Source organism: Mustela erminea, chromosome 1 (assembly GCF_009829155.1).
Source record: "Mustela erminea isolate mMusErm1 chromosome 1, mMusErm1.Pri, whole genome shotgun sequence".
Classification (NCBI taxonomy): Eukaryota; Metazoa; Chordata; class Mammalia; order Carnivora; family Mustelidae; genus Mustela; species Mustela erminea.
In genome coordinates, this window is record NC_045614.1 from 21,017,960 (window position 1) to 21,037,118 (window position 19,159).

Genomic DNA, 19,159 nt, shown 5'->3' on the forward strand with positions numbered 1-19,159 from the left:
GGTTATTAGGTACTTACTGTGTTGCTGGGTCATATGCTGTATGAACCCTTACTGCACCTGATGTGTAGATGTCATTACCCCAGATGAGGAGAAGGTAAATAATTTGTTTCAGTTAACTGGTACCTTTAACCTGGGTCTCTCGACACTGCCCTGTGATATACCTACTGCCTCTTCAACATTGCTGATAATAAAAGCTGGGATATACATGACATCTGGTCTCTAGCCTGGGCTGGTGTCTAAGGAGGAGGTGACAGTAGCACCCTAGGCACTGGTTAGGGAAACCTAGAAGAGAAACCTCCTGTGTCTTTTACTCTTTCATTGAGACTTGAAGAACAGTACTTCGTTAGCGGTTCATTTTACCTCCTGAATGGTTCTCAAGTCTGGCCTTTCCTTTTTAACTGGTTCTGTTTCCTGTCTTACTCCATCTTCACATTTCTTCCTGCACATTTTCTTTGCAGGCCATGTTTTGAACTGAGCTTAGTGGACCTCTACTGCTACACAGTGTTCTTTGTTGACTAGTACCCCAGGAGGCTGTATCCTTAAGTAATGGCTTTGGTTTCTTAGGGTGTTTGAGCTTTCCAAGTACTGGTTCTCAGTCATGACTTCTGTTCATTCTCCGAAGCTTTATAGAACAGCCTCATCCAAGATCTCAGAGCTTCTTTATGTCAGGGTCCAGAAAATGTGCATTTTATTTTACTCTATTCTTTTTTTTTTTTTTTAAGATTTTATTTATTTGACAGACAGAGACCACAAGTAGGCAAAGAGGCAGGCAGAGAGAGAGGAGGAAGCAGGCTCCCCGCAGAGAGGAGAGCCCGATGTGGGGCTCGATCCCAGGACCCTGGGATCATGAACCGAGCCGAAGGCAGAGGCCTTAACCCACTGAGCCACCCAGGCGGCCCTATTTTATTCTGTTCTTATTTTAAAAAAGATTTTATTTATTTGAGAGAGAGGGTACGTGTGTGCGTGCATGCACATGCATATGTGGGAGGAGCAGAGGGTGAGGGAGGGACGAGTGCAGAGCCTGTGGGGGGGGGTCTTGACCTCGTGACCCCAAGATCATGACCTGAACCAAAATCAGGGGTCAGATGTTTAACCTACTAAGCCACCCAGGCACCCCCAGAGAATGTGCATGTGCATTTTTGTGAAAAAACAACAACAAAAAAACCCCCAAAAACCTCTTGGCTTATAAAGTCACGGTCTTCACCGCACCACCCCGCCCTGGCTCGTGTGTTTATTAAAAACCACAAGGGTCATCAGTTAGAATGTAGTAGTAGCGTCGTATTCACTTTATCATTTTGCTGAGAAGGGGTTATTCCTTTTTAACTCTTTTCTGTGTATAAGCATGTGGTAGTACATTTGGTGAGTTTTAACTGATTAAGTCTGCAGATAATGAAAGTATTGACTTTCCCTGGCACTGGAAAAGGCTCAGGTGTGGAAGGTTTAGTTACTAGGTGGTAGAGTATCGGCTTGTCCTCTACAGATCATAATCCCTTTCCTTTCTCTCCTGTTCCTCTCAGTTCCCTAAATATGCTGTGCTTACTTTCAAATCTTCCTTAAAAATTGATTACAGTAGCCCCTCTTTACCTGTGGGGTGTATGTTCTAAGAGCCCCAGTGGATGTCTGAAGCTGCAGATAGTACCAAACCCTATATGTACTGTGTTTTTCTTACACATACATATGTACAATGAAGTTTAAATTTATAAATTAGGCACAGTAAGAGATTAACAATAAAAATGATAGAACAATTATAACAGTATACTGTCATAAAAATTATGTGAATGTGGTCTCTTTCTCTCAAAATGTTTTACTGTATTGTGTGATGATGTGAGATGATAAAATGCCCATGTGATGAGATGCAGTGTGGTGAATGATGTAGGCATTGTGATGTATTGTTAGGCTACTACTGACCTGATGATATGTCAGAAGGAAGACCATGTACAGATAAGGGGAGGATCACTGTACTTCCTCTCAAGTTTAGAGGCAGCCTAGAGGAGACATCTTTTGGAAAGCAAAATTAAATAATTGATTGATCTACTGATGTGTTTTTCAGGATTTCGAGTCAGCTGGCTCTAGAGTCTTTATCCTGGTGTTAATGCATTGTATAGCTAGGTCTTTTGAAGTGTTTGAAGCTGCTGCCAGGCCTTGGTAAGGACTCAGAAAATCTACAGGCCAGGGGTATCTTTTCCAAAGCAATGAAGGAATTTGTCTCTGCCTTGTGCAGGAAAACAAATGCCTACTGTGGGCCACAGTTAGCAGATTACAGTAGACTTGGAGTCCTCCATAGATGTTACTGAAGATAAGAGATTTGTTATCTAGGATGCCTAACCAAATGTAAACAGAGCAAGGAGTTAGAAATAGCCTCTATGCGGTATAAGAGGTGCTCTTGGAGTTTTCCTTTCCTGGGTCCCTGGATGGCTCAGTGGGTAGAGCATGAGCATTTTGTTTTTAGATCTCAGGGTCTTGAGTTCAGGCCTCACATTGGGCATGAAGCCTACTTAAAATAAAAATACATAAAGGGGCACTTGGGTGGCTCAGTTGGTTAAGCGTCTGTTCAGCTTAGGGTTATGATCCCTGTGTCCTGGGATGGAGTCCTGCATCTGGCCCCCTGCTCAGCAGAAATTCTCCCCACTACCCCCTTGTGTGCACACATGGGTGGGCTCTGTCTCTCTCCCTCTCAAATAAAAAACTCTTACAAATAAATAAACACAGTGCCTTCCTTTCCTTTAACCCTCTAAAGTGGGTAATTAATATCCATGCTTAGTACAGCATGGATATTGGCTTCTTGTCTAAACCAGAGACAGCCTATTGGAGAAATTAGTCCAGATGTGATACTATAATAGGGGAAAGAGAGTTAAAATGGGGCAGTTACAGCCTTGCAGAAGCCTGTAGTGCCTGTTATTTATATATTTATAATAAGATGCTGTTAAGAAACCATTTTTCATTTGAGGATCATGTGTTTGATGCCTTTGTACAAATCCAAATGAGAGAAGCTTTATTTCTTCCCATTTTGTTGATGATAGTGTAAGGTATGGAACCCCTGAGGCAGTGTCTAGAGGTGAGAACAGGGCGGCCTTTTCACTCCTTGTATGCTACTTAGTCTAATTGTCAGTCTCAGATGCTCTGGGAAGACAACGTAAATTGCCAGGATTGAGCTTCAGGAACATGTATAAGTACTGAATTCCTCCGTCCTTCTGATTCTTTACTAATTGAGATTAAGGCCTTTTGTCTGTAGAGTTGCTTAACACCAGTACCCCCTGCGCACCAGTTGTCTTCTTTTTAAGGAGAGGAGGTTTTGAGGTAGTATCTTGGCAGGTGACTGTCCTTCCCCAAGAGTAGTGTGTGTCCACCCCCCCTCGCCAAACCTGACACCAACTAGCACAGGCAGAGCAGGGCCTGCTGTGCTGTTGTTGTTTTTTTTAAGTTTTTATTTATTTATTTGACAGATCACAAGTAGGCAGAGAGACAGGCAGAGAGGGAGGGGAGGAAGCAGACTCCCTGCGGAGCAGAGAGCCTGATGCGGGGCTTGATCCTAGCACCCTGGGATCATGACCTGAGTCATGACCCACTGAGCCACCCAGGTGCCCCCTGCTGTGCTGTTTTAACCCACTGAGCCACCCAGATGCCCCGGGCCTGCTGTACTGTTTAATTAGCAAGTATGTTCTTCCTTCAGTGTGTTTATGTCCATCAAATGTTGATTTTATTACTTAAAAAAATCATTACATATTAATCCAGTTAGATTTAATGTGAGAATTTTAATAAGTAACAGTTTCCGCAGCATAGCATGCCTGTGGAAGCTCAGCAGATCATTGCCACAAGCGTGTGTCCTTAGTAATTGATAAAGGTGATTTAGGGTTGGGTCACCAGCTGGAATGATGTGATGAACCTCCCTTTATAAGAGCTGGAACTGATTTTTTTTTTTTTAAGATTTTATTTTTATTGTTTATTTTAGAGAGAACAGGGGAGGGGGAGGAACAGAGGAAGAGTTAGAAGCAGACTCCCATGCTGAGCATGGAGCTTGATCCCACGGCTCTGAGATCATGACTTGAGCCAAAACCAAGAGTCAGATGCTCAACTGACTGAGCCAGCCAGGCGTCCCTGGAAATGATTTTTTTTATTTTTAAACTAATTTTTAATGCCAGAAAAATGACTTTTAGTGGTTGCTGCTTGTCAGAACTTTTATTTATTATTTTGGGTGGTTGTTGGTTATTGTTTTTTTATTTTGTTTATTTATTTCAAACATACAGAAGAGTATTCAGAATAGTATAACAAAAATGCTTATGACCCTCCAGCTTTAGCATATCTCAATATATCATAATCCTGCTTCAGATATTCATACTTAAAAAAACAAACCAGAGTGAAGATATTTAACTTCTTAGTCCCATTTACTTTCTTTTCTTTCTTTCTTTTTTTTTTTTAAAGATTTTATTTATTTATTTGACAGAGAGAGATCACAGTAGACAGAGAGGCAGGCAGAGAGAGAGGGAAGCAGGCTCCCTGCTGAGCAGAGAGCCGGATGTGGGACTCCATCCCAGGACTCCGAGATCATGACCCGAGCTGAAGGCAGCGGCTTAACCCACTGAGCCACCCAGGCGCCCCAGTCCCATTTACTTTCTTACCCTAGCAGTAACACTCTTGTGAATTACATGTTATTCCCATGCATGTTTTCTTTCTTTTACTGAATATGTTTCCTTACAGCATTGAGTGTTGTTTTGTATATTTTAACACTTTATATAAGTGGTTATTATCTTGTATTTATCTTTCTATAACTTTTTCACTTAATATTACGTCATTGAAGTTTATCCATAGGGATTTATGTTATGTTCTAGTTCATTTATTTCAAGTTGTATAATATTCAATTGGATGAGAGGGCTATAATGTATTTTTGCATTTTCTTTTTTTTTTTTTTTTGAAAGACTTTATTATTTAACAGAGAGAGGATGAGCACAAGCAGGGGGAGCAGGAGAGGTAGAAGCAGGCTCCCCACTGAACAGGAAGCCTGATGCGGGGCTCAGTGCCAGGACTCGGGGATCATGACCTGGGCTGAAGGCAGATGCCTAACTGACTGAGCCACCCAGGTGCCCTGATTTGTGCATTTTCTTATTAATGAGTATTTAGATTGCTTTTTTTTCCCCCACCCATCCTTAAAATGATACAACATAGTTTCAAAATTTACTTGTATACCTGTTCTAGAATTTTCCTAGGAGCAAAATTATGAATCATAGGGCTGGGTATCTTTAATCTTGCTAGATATTTCCAGTTATTTAAAGTATCAATTTATACTTTCACCAGTTGTCTGTAGGCCCTTACTTAGTAGACTCTCCAGCACTTTGTACTGTCAGACTGTGGCAAAAACTTTATCTAATATGTGTGAAATGTCTTTTGATCATTTGAGTTTTCTAAGAGTTACCTAGTCTTATTCTTTATCTTCTTGCTGGTTTTTAAGAGTTCCTCATGTATTGTGGATACTGATCCTTCCATTAGTTCTGTGCCTGCACATATCCCCCAGACTATGGATTATCTTTGCTTTGTTTATGATATTTTCTTGTGCAGACGTTTTCATTTTTGATGTAGTAAAATGTATTGATCTTTCCCTTTATAGTTTATGCATTTTGTGCCTTGGGATTTTGATTAGAAATGCATTGAGTTCATAGGGAAAATTGACATATGAGTCTTCATCTTGGAACAAATCACATCTTTCTGATTATTTAGATTTCTTTAAGTGAGATTGTTACACTTTTTACCGCAAAAGTTTTAGATATGTTTCCCTAGATTTATTGCCAGATAACATGGTTATTGTTGCTATTACAAGTAGTATTTTTAAAATTATACTTTCTGTCTAAGTGGGTGTTGAATGCATATAGAAATAAGATAGATTTGGGGTGCCTGGGTGGCCCAGTCGCTTAAGTGCATACCTTTGTCTCAGGTCATGATCCTGGAGCCTTGGAATAGAGCCCTTTGTTGGGCTCCCTCCTTAGTATGGAGTCTGCTTGTCCCTCTCCCTTTCCCCCTTCCCCTGCTCACGCATGCCCCCTCTCTCAAATAAATGAAAGTAAAATCTTAAAAAAGAAGGTAGATTTTCCTATATTGTTCTTTCATCTAACTGCCTTACTAAGCTCTCCTGCATTTCTTTTTTTTTTTTTTTTTTTTTTTTTTTTTTTTTAAAGATTTTATTTATTTATTTGACAGAGAGAGATCACAAGTAGGCAGAGAGGCAGGCAGAGAGAGAGGAGGAAGCAGGCTCCCTGCTGAGCAGAGAGCCCGATGCGGGACTCGATCCCAGGACCCTGAGATCATGACCTGAGCCGAAGGCAGCGGCTTAACCCACTGAGCCACCCAGGCCCCCTCTCCTGCATTTCTAATAGTAGTTTAACTATAGATTTTTTAATGTAGAATAAATAGGATCCTCTATTGTTGACAGTTTTCTTTCTTTGAACTTATCTTTATGCTTTGTGTATGTGTGTGTCTTGTCTGTTTGTTAGAAACTAACAACTTGGGGGCTTTTAGGTGGCTTAGTTGGTTGAGTGTCCTGATCTGTTGGGTAAAGGGATTGAGCCCTGTGTCAGGCTCTGCACTCAGTGTGAGTCTGCTTGGATATTCTCTCCCTCTGCCCCTTCCTCTGCTTGAGCTCATTCATTCTCTCTCTAAAGTAAATAAATAAATCTTTTTTTTTTAAAAAAAAAAGAATCTCTGACAACTTGATATTGATAAAAATACTGATAGCATGCATCCATATCTTGCACCTGAGTTTGTAGTGTATGCTCCTAGCCATACTAAATGTGTTGTGGCCTTTGGTAGATTCCTTTTATCCAATGAAAGAAATTTCATCTGGTTTGTGAAGAGTTTGTTTGCTTTTGTCATCATGAATTGGTTTTAAATTTTATGAAAGTTTTTTCTACCTCTTTCCAGATAGTATATAGTTTATCTCCTTCAATCTGGTAGTTTTATTATCAGAAGTTTTTATTAGTAAACTAGTTTTAGTCTTACCCTGTTGACTCTTGCCTTTGTTTGGTTAGTTTCTCATGTGTTTGTCCTTTAGGATTGTGAGTTCATCTTCAATAAGGCTTTACCTGTGAGTCTTATGTGGGCCAGGTAGAGGTATGTCCTAGAGATGTTTTACATTTACTTCTAGGTGACTGGTGTATATCACTTGCCTGGGACCACTTTATTTTATTTCATTTTTTTTAAGATTCATTTATTTATTTATTTGAGAGGGGGAGGGGTTGAAGGAGGAGAGAGAATCCCAAGCAGTGTCTGCACTCAGCAGAGCAGGGCTCGATCTTACAATCCTGAGATCACCACCTGAGCTGAAACCAAGAGTTGGATGCTTAACTGACTCTGCCACCCAGGTGCCTCTCCCATCCCCCACTTTTAGAGTAGGCTCTGTGCACAGTGTGGAGCCCAGTGAGGGGCTTGAACTCCTGCCCCTGAGGTCAAGGCCTGAGATGAGAGCAAGAGTTGGATGCGTAACTGACTGAGCCACCCAGGCACCCCTGGACCACTTTAGTTTTGATTAATTTCTTGGACCATGTAGATTGGATACTTTTCCCCTCCTCCAAACCAGGTTGACATAAGCTTTTATGTTGTCTTATGTATTGGTGGTTAGATTTTTTTCTACACCATTCTTTACTGAGAGTATAACTCTTTAAGTTCCTGTCTTTTTTTTTTTTTTTTTTAAAGATTTTATTTATTTGACAGAGAGAGAGATCACAAGTAGGCAGAGAGGCAGGCAGAGAGAGAGAGGAGGAAGCAGGCTTCCTGCTGAGCAGAGAGCCCGATGCGGGGCTCCATCCCAGGTCCCCGGGATCATGACCTGAGCCGAAGGCAGAGGCCTAACCCACTGAGCCACCCAGGCGCCCCCTCTTTTTTTTTTTTTTTTTTTAAAGATTTTATTTATTTATTTACAGACAGAGATCACAAGCAGAGAGGCAGGCAGAGAGAGAGGGGGATGCAGGCTCCCTGCTGAGCAGAGAGCCCGATATAGGGCTCAATCCCAGGACCCTGAGATCATGACCTGAGCCAAAGGCAGAGGCTTTAACCCACTGAGCCACCCAGGCGCCCTAAGTTCCAGTCTTTATGTAGAGGTTGTAGACTTTACTTTTTAGCTTCTTTGAACCACAAGGCATTGTTTCTTAATCTGACCTCCACCCACCCATAGGATTGGCACCCTCTTCTTCTAGGATTGACATAGTGTCAGCTTGCAAGAATATTTATATTTTCAGTTTGCCTTTCATTCTTATCCTTTGGTCTGTTCTATTGTTTTTGTTGTTGTTGTTATTGTTTTGTGAAAACAGCTGTGCATTTAAAATAAGTGTTATATATAATTTTATTCATATTTCTAGATGTTTTGCAGTGGGAGAATTTGCAGGATCTCCTGTCTGCCAGGGTGCCAAGCAGGGAGCCCTTGTCCAAATTGTTAGATGGACCTTGGTCATTGTGGTGCTGCCTTTTTGGTTTCTACTGGAAAGCTCTAGAACTGTTAACCTGGCATCATCTTCTGGTCCTGCCTACCTTCATGACTTTTGTATACCCAGTATTCAAGTATTCACTCTCAGTTAATAATTTCTTTTGCAGATTATTTTATAGGTTTTGGGGCAAAAGTGTAATCAGTAGGGATGCTATAAAATAACACACTAAATCTTGGTTTTTGCTAATCTTGAAATTTGAATGGTATGTATTTCATAGTTCTTGATCAAGATAACCACAACACTATAATGCATTGTAAATTTCTTGGTGGGACAAAAATGTCATTTTTTTTTTTTTAATAGCACATTTCTTTTTTTTTTTTTTTTTAAGATTTTATTTATTTATTTGACAGAGAGAAATCACAAGTAGATGGAAAGGCAGGCAGAGAGAGAGAGAGAGGGAAGCAGGCTCCCTGCCGAGCAGAGAGCCCGATGCGGGACTCGATCCCAGGACCCTGAGATCATGACCTGAGCCGAAGGCAGCGGCTTAACCCACTGAGCCACCCAGGCGCCCACAAAAATGTCATTTTTAATTTTTTTTTTTTTTAAGATTTTATTTATTTATTTGTCAGAGAGAGAGCGAGCGAGAGCGAGCACAGGCAGACAGAGTGGAAGGCAGAGTCAGAGGGAGAAGCAGGCTCCCTGCGGAGCAAGGAGCCCGATGTGGGACTCGATCCCAGGATGCTGGGATCATGACCTGAGCCGAAGGCAGCTGCCCAACCAACTGAGCCACCCAGGCGTCCCGTCATTTTTCATTTTTTTATTGTTTTGTATTCATTTTAAATTATGATTAGATTTGACTTGGTATTTGTTATTTATTCAAATGCTATAGACTTCTTTGGTGTCCCAAAATGACATTATTATTGATTCTTTCTCTTTTGGAGTCAGGTAGTCTTATGGCTTCTTGCTCTGTATCATTCTTTGAGGCATGTATTTGTATCACTCCCACAGTGCCTGGCATAGTGTCTTTATTATATCATAATATTGGCCCATAATAATTTGAACTAATTAATTTCTAACCTTTCTATCTTTTCCTTTGACCATTCTTTGTACAGAATAGCTATCAGCTACTTTTTTCTTTAAATTATTTCCTCAGACTTTTTGTTCATCTCAGTCTGTGCCCTTTGTCCCTTCTACCAAGAGAGTATTGTGGCCCTAAGATTCTTGTGTGTATTATTTTGGTCTCTGTACCGCCTGTATGGTGTAATGGATTTATGGCCTTGCCTCCACGGAATAAGCATCTTTATCTGAAGAGTGATGAGAGATAACTGATTTGGTGTGTGCATCCACACAAGCCATGTTTCAGTCTTTGAGAGATAGCTCTTCTTCCTAAGGGTCAACATCCATTATTTTCTGTTTACAGAGATGAGGTTTTCCTGTAGGTTTTCTTCTTACTAGCAAAATCTATAGCCTGAGTTTTGTCCAGACATCATATCCTTTTCCCCAAAGAAGATATACAAGTATGAGTTTGAAAGAAGCAGCTTTTTTTCTACTTCAGTATATTGCTTTAGGTTAAGTCACACTCTTTTTCCCACTTACTTTTGCTGATTTTCAGATGTCATTGTTTTCGTCAATATTCATGTCCAACGTTAGACCAGAGAGAGATGTAGTGCAAGTGTACTTAACTGAGTGGTTCAGTGGTGTGAATCTTAAGCTACTTCTTTCTGTAACGATGAAGTGCATGTGCACATGCTTATGTGTGCACATGCACGTGTGTGTGTGTGTGTGTGTGTGTGTGTGTGTGTAGGAGATTAAGCACTGGACACTGGTTGAATAACCTTGGCCATAAGTAACAGTGAAACATGTAATCTAGATAGATTATGTAAGTCTCCTTAGAAGACTTCAGAACTGGGCCACGTCTACACAAAAAGGGAGGGTGAGATGGTGAGTCCAATTTCTACCTGCCTGTGGGGTGCTATTTTTTTTATGACATTGACTAGAGCTAGAGCCTTCCAGAGGGAACCCAGGTGAGACTTGCCTCAGAGATGGTTCCAGTTCCTGCTGGGCTCAGGGGAAGAGGGAGAGAGGCCTATCACCTACTTAGAGGACATCCTGTTTTCACATAGGGATGCTGGGAGGCTTAATTAGCCCTTTTAACCCTACATTTTTGTGTCTTAAAGGAAGTTTCATACTAATTTGTTACTAATTAATTATAGAGAATATGCAGCTAGGTAATCTTTCGAATCTGTACTTGGAAATATTTCGTACTTGTTAAGTGTTTAAATCTTCGGAGAACTAGGAATAGATGTTTTTATTCTCTTGTTAAAATGTCTTTTAGGAGGTTTTTTATATGTTTTTACCACTAAATACTTCATTGTGTATTTCCTAAAGACATTATTTTTTAAAGATTTATTTAGAGAGAGAGAGAGCAAGCACATACATGCACAGAGTAGGGTGAGGGGCAGAGGGAGAGAGGGGAAGCAGGCTCCCCTCTGCACAGGGAGCCTTGACACTGGGCTTGGTCTCAGGAACCTGAGCTCATGACCTGAGCGGGAATCAAGAGATTTAACGGACTGAGCCACCCAGGATGTCCTGAGGCTATCAGGGGACCCCACCCTAAGTGGCTTCATTGCCACAAATTTAAGTGTGATCAAAAGGGGGCTCAGTGTAAACAACACAAGATATTCCTTCACTCAGAAAATTCCAAGGATTTGGGGAGCTCTGCCAGGAACCAGGGGAAAAGACTAAATACATTTTTGTTTTGTATCACAGTTACCATAGGGGTGTGTGTACCTGACTAGCATTACCATTTATTTTAGAGCCAGAAGAGTTTACCTGTGTCCAGGCACCTGGACTAGTTGGCTGGCTTAGTTGGTAGAGCATGCAACTCTTGATCTCAAGGTTGTGAGTTTGAGGTCTGTGTTGAGTGTGAAGCCTACTTAAAAAAAAAAAGATAGTAAGAAGAGTTTACCTATTTTTTTTTTAACCTGTGTTTTTAAGGAGCTGACCATACAGCTTGCCCAAGTCACTTGGCAAAGCCGAAGAGAAAAACTTGAATAACCATGTAAATACAATGATGTTAGTATATTAAATTTTTCCTGTAGACTGTTTTGAAAATATGAGTATATGTCACAAAATAGTAGTCATCCATTAAGACTTTTATTCTTTTTTATTTTTATTTTTTTTTTTAAGATTTTTATTTATTTATTTGATAGACAGAGAGAGATCACAAGTGGGCAGAGAGGCAGGCAGAGAGAGAGGGGAAAGCAGGCTCCCCGCTGAGCAGAGAGCCCGATGCCGGGCTCGATCCCAGGACCCTGAGATCATGACCCGAGCTGAAGGCAGAGGCTTAAACCACTGAGCCACCCAGGCGCCCCATTAAGACTTTTATTTGTAGTTGATGCCAGTCTAGGAAAAACGATAGCATGCAATCTGTATACTGTATAGTTACAGCTGTTTTAAAATGAATGGCAGTTGAGAATCTAAAATGATCAATATCAACTCAGAAAATTGTGGTTATTATTTGTATTGTAGAAGGATTTATGTAGAGTTTCTGTTATAGTCTTATTTTTAAAAGCTAGGATGCCAGGGTTGCTTGGTTGGTTAAGCAGCTGCCTTTGGCTCAGGTCATGATCTCAGAGCCCTGGGATTGAGCCTCACATCAGGCTCCTGCTCAGTGGGGAGTCTGCTGCTCCCTTTCACTCTCCATCTTTCTCAAAAATAAATAAAATCTTTAAAAAAAAAAAAGCTTTGATTTGTCAAAATGCTACTGGCACAGAACTTTTCAGGATTTGTGTCTAGTGGATAGGTTGACTAGATACAGAGAAGTCTTCACTAAAGGTTGTGTGAATGTTTGCAGGGCTGTGAAGAACAAACCATCCCCTCTCTGCTCAGCTTCTGTTTGTCTGGATTTGTAGGCATCCAGCATGAGCTCCGTGGCTCAGCGATAGAACTCCTAGGAGAAGGGAGTGGCATCAGAGGGCTTGGGCTTTGGGAAGAGACTGATGAGAGGGGTGTGGGGTAGTTGTAGTGGAAATTGGAGGGACGGGACACCAGCCACGGTTTGGCTTCTCTCTGAGCCTCTTCTTAACCATCTAGTAGATAAACCCAATGTGCTCTTAGGCTGATCTGGACTTAGGGCTGGCTTGGGCCTCAGTAGGCCAGACATGTTCCTGCCTTGTAGACCCTTACCTCTCTCTTACCTCTACTTTAAGAATTGAGAGCTGGGTAGAAAGAGATACAGGGCTCACAAGTTAAATGGTAACACATTTAGCCAAAATTGCTTTTGCTCTTGCTTAATCCTCAGTATTCAGAGATCCTGGGACCTTACTTTCTTCTTCTTCTTTTTTTTAATCACCCTCACATTATACTGATGGTTTAAAATGTTCATGTGGCTCACGCACACATGTGTGTCAATTGAGAGAGAGGAAGAGAATTTTTCAGAGCCCAGGTTCCTCTGGGCAGTAGTGGCTTTGTCACCTAGCCTTCTCACAGCCAAAGCACACCCCTGCTTTAGCTCCTGTCTTCCTCACGCAGTTGTCTGTCACCCTCCCTCCCCCCTTTTTTCCAGCTGACTCCATGGAGAATGAAGTGAGTCTTTAATTTACTTCCCTCAGCAGTGGCCCTCTGGAGTTTATTCCTACTTATCAAAATGCCTGGGACTGACCCTGCAGGGATATGCTGCTCAGTGACCTCTTGGGTGATAGACCCAAGTCGGGGAGCTTTGGGGGCAAACACAGGGAACCTCAACCCTTGGCCATTTTACAGGGCATGTGAATAGCAGAGATTCAGTAATAAAAGTAAAAATTTGACTTTGCAAATGTAATATTAATTTCAGTCACTGAGAAAGTTTGGCCTTGATGGTTAATTACATTTGTAAAATAACCTGTGTATATCATTAGTAGATTAAGCTTGTACTTTTTATTTGAATACAGCATTAAATTAAATATTTTATGTTTGGGGCGCCTGGGTGGCTCAGTGGGTTAAGCCGCTGCCTTCGGCTCAGGTCATGATCTCAGGGTCCTGGGATCGAGTCCCGCATCGGGCTCTCTGCTCAGCAGGGAGCCTGCTTCCTTCTCTCTCTCTCTGCCTGCCTCTCAGTGTACTTGTGATTTCTCTCTGTCAAATAAATAAATAAAAATCTTTAAAAAAAAAAAATTTTATGTTTATGTAATGTGGTCCTATTTGTTACATTCTTTCTAAATACTAGTTTTTCTTTATGATACCTAAAAATAGGTACTCTAAGACAATAGGTCTCCAGCTTTTTGTCTTAAATCCTTTTATACTTTAAAAATTATTGAAGATCCCCAAAAGCTTTTGTTTATATGGCTTATAATGATCAGTAGTCACTGTATTAGTAAAGTAAAAGTACCAATTTCTTTAAAGTATAATAAACTCATAATGTATTAACATAATTTTTAGTGAAAAATGACTATAGTCACCAAAATGAAAAAATTAGAAGAGTAGAATTGTTTTACACATTTGAAAATTTGAAAATGTCTGATTGAATAGAGACCGAGTCTCAAATCTGCTTCTGCATGTTGTGACTTATTGTTTTGTTGACTTACTGTGCTGTTAAAGTAGATGAAGAATGTAATTGGAAAAGGGAGGAGTGTTTTAGCAGCCTTTTCAGATAATTATGTGGGTATTCTTTGATACTGTAACCGAAACTCTGACAAGTGGTAGTTTCTTCAAGGTTAATTGTAATATGGAATTTGAAACTATATCAAGGAACTTTTTGTATTCTGTTATATTAAAATCCATTAGTCTATCTTGCACTTTGAATGGCTCTTTAACCCATGCATGATTTTGACTTTGTGGCTCCTTTGACCCTTCTTGAGGATCTCAGGGGTCGCTGGACCACTCTTTGGGAACTGCTGTCATAGAATCTGGAAGGGATCTTCAAGATGAATTCTGGTATTCTGGTCTGTCTCTCTCTTGTCCTCATCTAAGAGGGGTAAGGAAGCTGAGGGAGAACTGATTTGACCAAGGTCATGCAGCCAGTTTCCCATAGAGCTGTGGCTAGAATTTAGGTTTCTTTCTTTCTTTCTTTCTTTTTTTTTTAAAGTAATTTAAAAAAAATTCTGATTTTTTTTTAAAATATTTATTTATTTATTTGACAGACAGAAATCACAAGGAGGCAGAGAGGCAGGCAGAGAGAGAGGAGGAAGCAGGCTTCCCACTGAGCAGAGAGCCCGATATGGGGCTCAATCCCAGGACCCTGGGATCATGACCCGAGCCGAAGGCAGAGGCTTTAACCCACTGAGCCACTCAGGTGCCCCAGAATTTAGGTTTCTTGATGGATTCTGTAAACATGGCTCCAGTGCCTCTGTTGTGCTTGGTGCTGAGTCCCTGAACCGAGCTCCACTGCATTGCCTTTTAGAGAGTTGTCTCTTGTGGCCCTGCTCCTTGGAGTCCTGAATGTTTTGTTCACCTTCTCTTCCTTATTTTGTCTTAATTAAGCTCCATATTGCCAAAAGTCTCCTTAGATTTCTGAATAAAATATCTTGAGCTGTGTCATTTTCTAGCTCTATGGCTGCTTTGTGTATGTTAAATGTGTTTTTAAGTAAACGAAGGATAATCAAAAGGTGTTTGGGCTACGTGTATGCATCAGGTTTTTGTCTTGCCTAGGAAAGGTGTTTTTTTTTTTGTTTGTTTTGTTTTTTAAGGAAAGGTGTTTTGAAATAACTTCAGAGATCCATAGTGGATCTCTCAGCAGGCTGGAAAAATCCAAAGTACCCTTTGAGTGCTAGAAGTGGACTGAACTCTTGTTTTGTTCTTTAGTCTTTGAATTATATAAATTGCTTGACTAGTGCCGTTCTTTGAAGAAGTGTTGCCTAAAGTTTTTAGACTGAACGTTTTTGTGCTCTTAAAGCTCCTCCCCCTGTAAATTAGCATAAGTGCATGGTTTTGTTTATACTCTTTCTTTTTTCTTTTTTTTTTTATCTTTTTTTTTTTTTTTAAGATTTTATTTATTTATCAGAGAGAGAGAGGGGGAGAGAGCGAGCACAGGCAGACAGAATGACAGGCAGAGGCAGAGGGAGAAGCAGGCTTCCTGCTGAGCAAGGAGCCCGATGTGGGACTCGATCCCAGGACGCTAGGATCATGACCTGAGCCGAAGGCAGCTGCTGAGCCACCCAGGCCTCCCAACTCTTTCTTTTTTCTTAAGATTTTATTTACTTGACAGGCAGAGATCACAAATAGGCAGAGAGGCAGGCAGAGACAGAGATGGGGGGGGGCGAGGGCGGGGAAAGCAGGCTCCCGGCTGAGCAAAGAGCCCAATGTGGGACTTGATGCCAGGACCCTCAGATCATGACCTGAGCCTAAGGCAGAGGCTTATAACCCACTGAGCCATCCAGGCGCCCCATTTTGTTTATACTCTTAATGGAAAAGGAAGTGTGCATGGCACTCACTGTGGAATTGCTTTGAGATAATTTGGGGAAATTTAATACAACTCAAGGTCACCAAAATTAATGAGGACATGTCAGTTTGGAATTATTTTTTTAATATCAAACATAGCATCAGGATGCTGCCCAGGACCAGAACGACATCTCTGAAATTGCATGGGCTGCTATGCCGTGGTGAGGAAGTGTGTGCCACAGTTTTATGATTTCCGTGTGGACTCTCCAAGCATTGTCTGCTTTGTGAACAAAGGCTTTGCTAGTACCTGTGTGTCTTTGTGTTTTTCTCTTCTGTGTATTCTGCTCCCCAGGGGTGTGTCTTAGGGCTGTGCCCGCATGATTAATTTCACTGATTCTTGGCCAGGCACTGCTCTATAGACAGGTGTCCATGTTTTTGAACTTAGCAGGACAGAGGAAACTTTTCCTTCACTCTCAAGATTGCTGTAAAGGACTGGAGTGGGATTGGCTGTGGGTTTCTTCATAATTATAGCCTCCATTAGGAAACCCAGTATATTAAACTGTAGACATTAACATATTACTTAGGGATTGAGTATTTACTTTTCAAAGTGGTTCTTTTTAGAGCTTCTTTAAATAGCTAGTTCTCCAGTTTCATTAAAATAGAATTTGATTCCCGGAATTTGCTTTGTAGGAATACCCATCCTCATTAAGGCACAGCACACCCATAATCTCTCCTACAGCTCCTCTTCCCTGGAGATTGAGACAGTTTCACATGGGTTGGGGAGCAAATGAGGGAGATGCATTTTTTCCTTAACAACTTTTTTCCTCTTGTTTGCCTTACAGTTCTGAGAGCTAATTTCTCAAGTCAGGGCTACCTTCCCTGTGTTTGAAAGGCTGTGCCCACTTGGAAGTGTTTGTGTGGGTGGAGCCCCATACAGACAAAATGTAATTGACTGCACTGCTGCCTGCTAAGATCAGCTTTTCCCCTGCCAGTTTCCTTTTGTTGCTTTTTTGAAGGAGATCAGTAACAGCAAAACCTGCCCTTTACCTAGGTGGTTTGATTCTGAAGAGTAGAGAAAAGAATTCATTTTGTCATCCCTGTAATGAAATTTAGTGGCTCATGAAGGGGAGAGCTAAATTGGTGGGACTTAAATCTGTCACTTTTCGGTTTATTCTCTGTTTGGGGTATCTGATACCTGGGTACTATTTTAAAGTTCTTTTTAAAGTGTTTTTTGAGTAGGGGCCTCGATCAATGTCTCATATTCTAATAATATGTGTGGTTGTTGATGTTTAATTGATGTTTGCTTCTATCTATCAGGAGCTTGGGGCTGTTTTGAAGATGTTCATTAACTGAGGGTTTACAGGAGGCTTCTCCTTGTTACTGTTTACCTCTTAAGTGATTGTCATTCTTCCACTACCACACAGTTTCTTCTCTAAAATGACAGGCATTCAGATTACCTAGAGATACTTGCTAATTAAAAATTGTCCTCTAAAAGCTGCTCCATAATCAGCCAAACACACTGTAAGCAAAACACTTACCTCAAGCAGTCTAGGATGAACCAGAGGGGTTATGCTGATTACAGATATTGACTTCCACTTAGAGTAGCTGCTGTTGAATTATCATCATACTCATATTCAGAATAAATTTCACTTCCAAAGCTGATGACATCTAATTGATTTATTGCTTCCTTTCTAAAACCTAATGAACCTAAAGACATAGGATTGTTACTCCCTTAGAAATTTGGAATCTGCTTTGTTACTCAGTGAATGATAGTTCAGCATTAGTTATATTAATTTCTATTTGTGGAACACCTTTCTTCCTTGTGCCTTAACACCCTTTGTAGGTGTTTTGGAAGTGCATTACTAATGCAAAAATTTAAATTTTATTACTAAATCATTTTACAGCTGTTTTTTGCTTTCATTGCCTTGAGAGGCTAAGTACATGACCCATAGGGATACACACTCATAATTCCTATGGTTGTTAAATAGACAGTCTTAAATTCTAGTTTTCCAGAACTAAAGGATTCAGTTACTTCATTTTGTTTCTGTTTCTTTTTAGGAGAACATAAAAGTTCTACTTCAAATTGTGTCTGGACCTTAATAAGAGATTTCAGTTCTGGAATAGTTTTTGTGTTGAATAATTAGAGACTTGTGTTTTGGTTTTTATTTTGGGAGATGGGAGGAATTTTAGGATAACCTGATTGTGGATGTGGTTGTGTGTAGCAGTTTGTCTTAGAAAAGATTATTTATTTTGTGCTCCTTCCCCACATTTTATTATGAAAAATTTGAAATATATAGAAAAATTGAAAGAATTGGTCAGTGAATCTTTATGTTAACATTTTGCTAGTGCTTTTATCACAAAGCAGTCTGTCTAGCTTTCTCTTTGTCTTTTTTCCCTGTCAAGAAGAAATGACCTTTATAGCTAATAGTAAAGTAGAACAGTCAAGAGAGAAAGAGACAGACAGACAGACAAGTGCAGTACCTGGCGTATATTAGACATAATAGAGCAAGTTGACAAATGAGGGAGTGAACGTGAATGAGTGAATGATCTGAATAGGACATGCTTCCAGGTCCAGGATATATATAATTCCCACCTAATTCCCTGCCCTTGGGGATTTACTGTCTGGACTGGAAGTGAGAAACCACAGAAGGCAAAGCACTTTGCCAGGTAGCTCATATGAAGGCTTCAGTGAAGGTCAGCATGGTCAAGCATGGCTGCTGCTGGAGTTCAGAAGAGGAAGTATGACTCCAGAACACTGGGGCAGTTGACTGAGACTTCTTGGAAGAAATGGAGCTGAAACTGGGCTAAGAGGTAAGGCAGAGCCTGAGAACAGAGAAGGACACAGGAACATTCTGAGTCATGGGGAGTGTGAGGCTCCCCACATACTGGGGAGGAGTGCTAGTGTGGTGCCTGCTGGAAGCCTTGCTTTCAGGTGATTGGAAAGTATACTGTCTTCCAGATGGTGCTCGGAGGCAGCTCCAGGCAGGACCCACTCCCTCTTCCCTTGGCTCTCCTAGTTACTCTCATTCCAGGGCTCTGTCCATGCTGCTCATTATGCCTGGAACACTTCCCCTCCGAATGTCTGTGTGGCTCCCTCTGCCCTCTGGCCTCTGCTCAGTGAGAACTCCCCCAGTCTCCTTCTGGCTGTGCCAACTCCCCAGCATGATTTGTTGTGTTTCCTGCTCTGTTCCCAAAGCCTAGTGGTAGTGTCTGTGACTGTATAACCTTAATGTGTATATGTATGCATATATAGAGATACAAAAAAAATTGAAGGAATGAACAAGTGGGAGTTCTGATGCATAGAGTGTGTTTGTTTGGTCACTTTAAGACATTTTCTTGTCCAAGCAGTGAAGAGAAGCTTGAGCTGGGCAGAGAGTCACCAAAATGTGTATCAGGGT

At 40.9% G+C, this 19,159-nt stretch overlaps 1 protein-coding gene across 6 annotated transcripts in view; it reads left to right on the forward strand.

Annotated features, from left to right (window-relative positions):
• The window catches only part of RAD54L2 (RAD54 like 2), a 117,298-nt gene that overhangs the window by 23,438 nt on the left and 74,701 nt on the right, over positions 1–19,159 (forward strand). The window contains exon 3 of one of the 6 annotated variants that reach the window (XM_032321056.1): positions 17,820–18,572. The exons of the other annotated variants lie outside the window; for them this stretch is intronic. The gene's annotated coding sequence lies outside the window, so the exon portion shown is untranslated. The remainder of the gene's footprint in view (positions 1–17,819; positions 18,573–19,159) is intronic. 6 annotated transcript variants of the gene reach the window in all.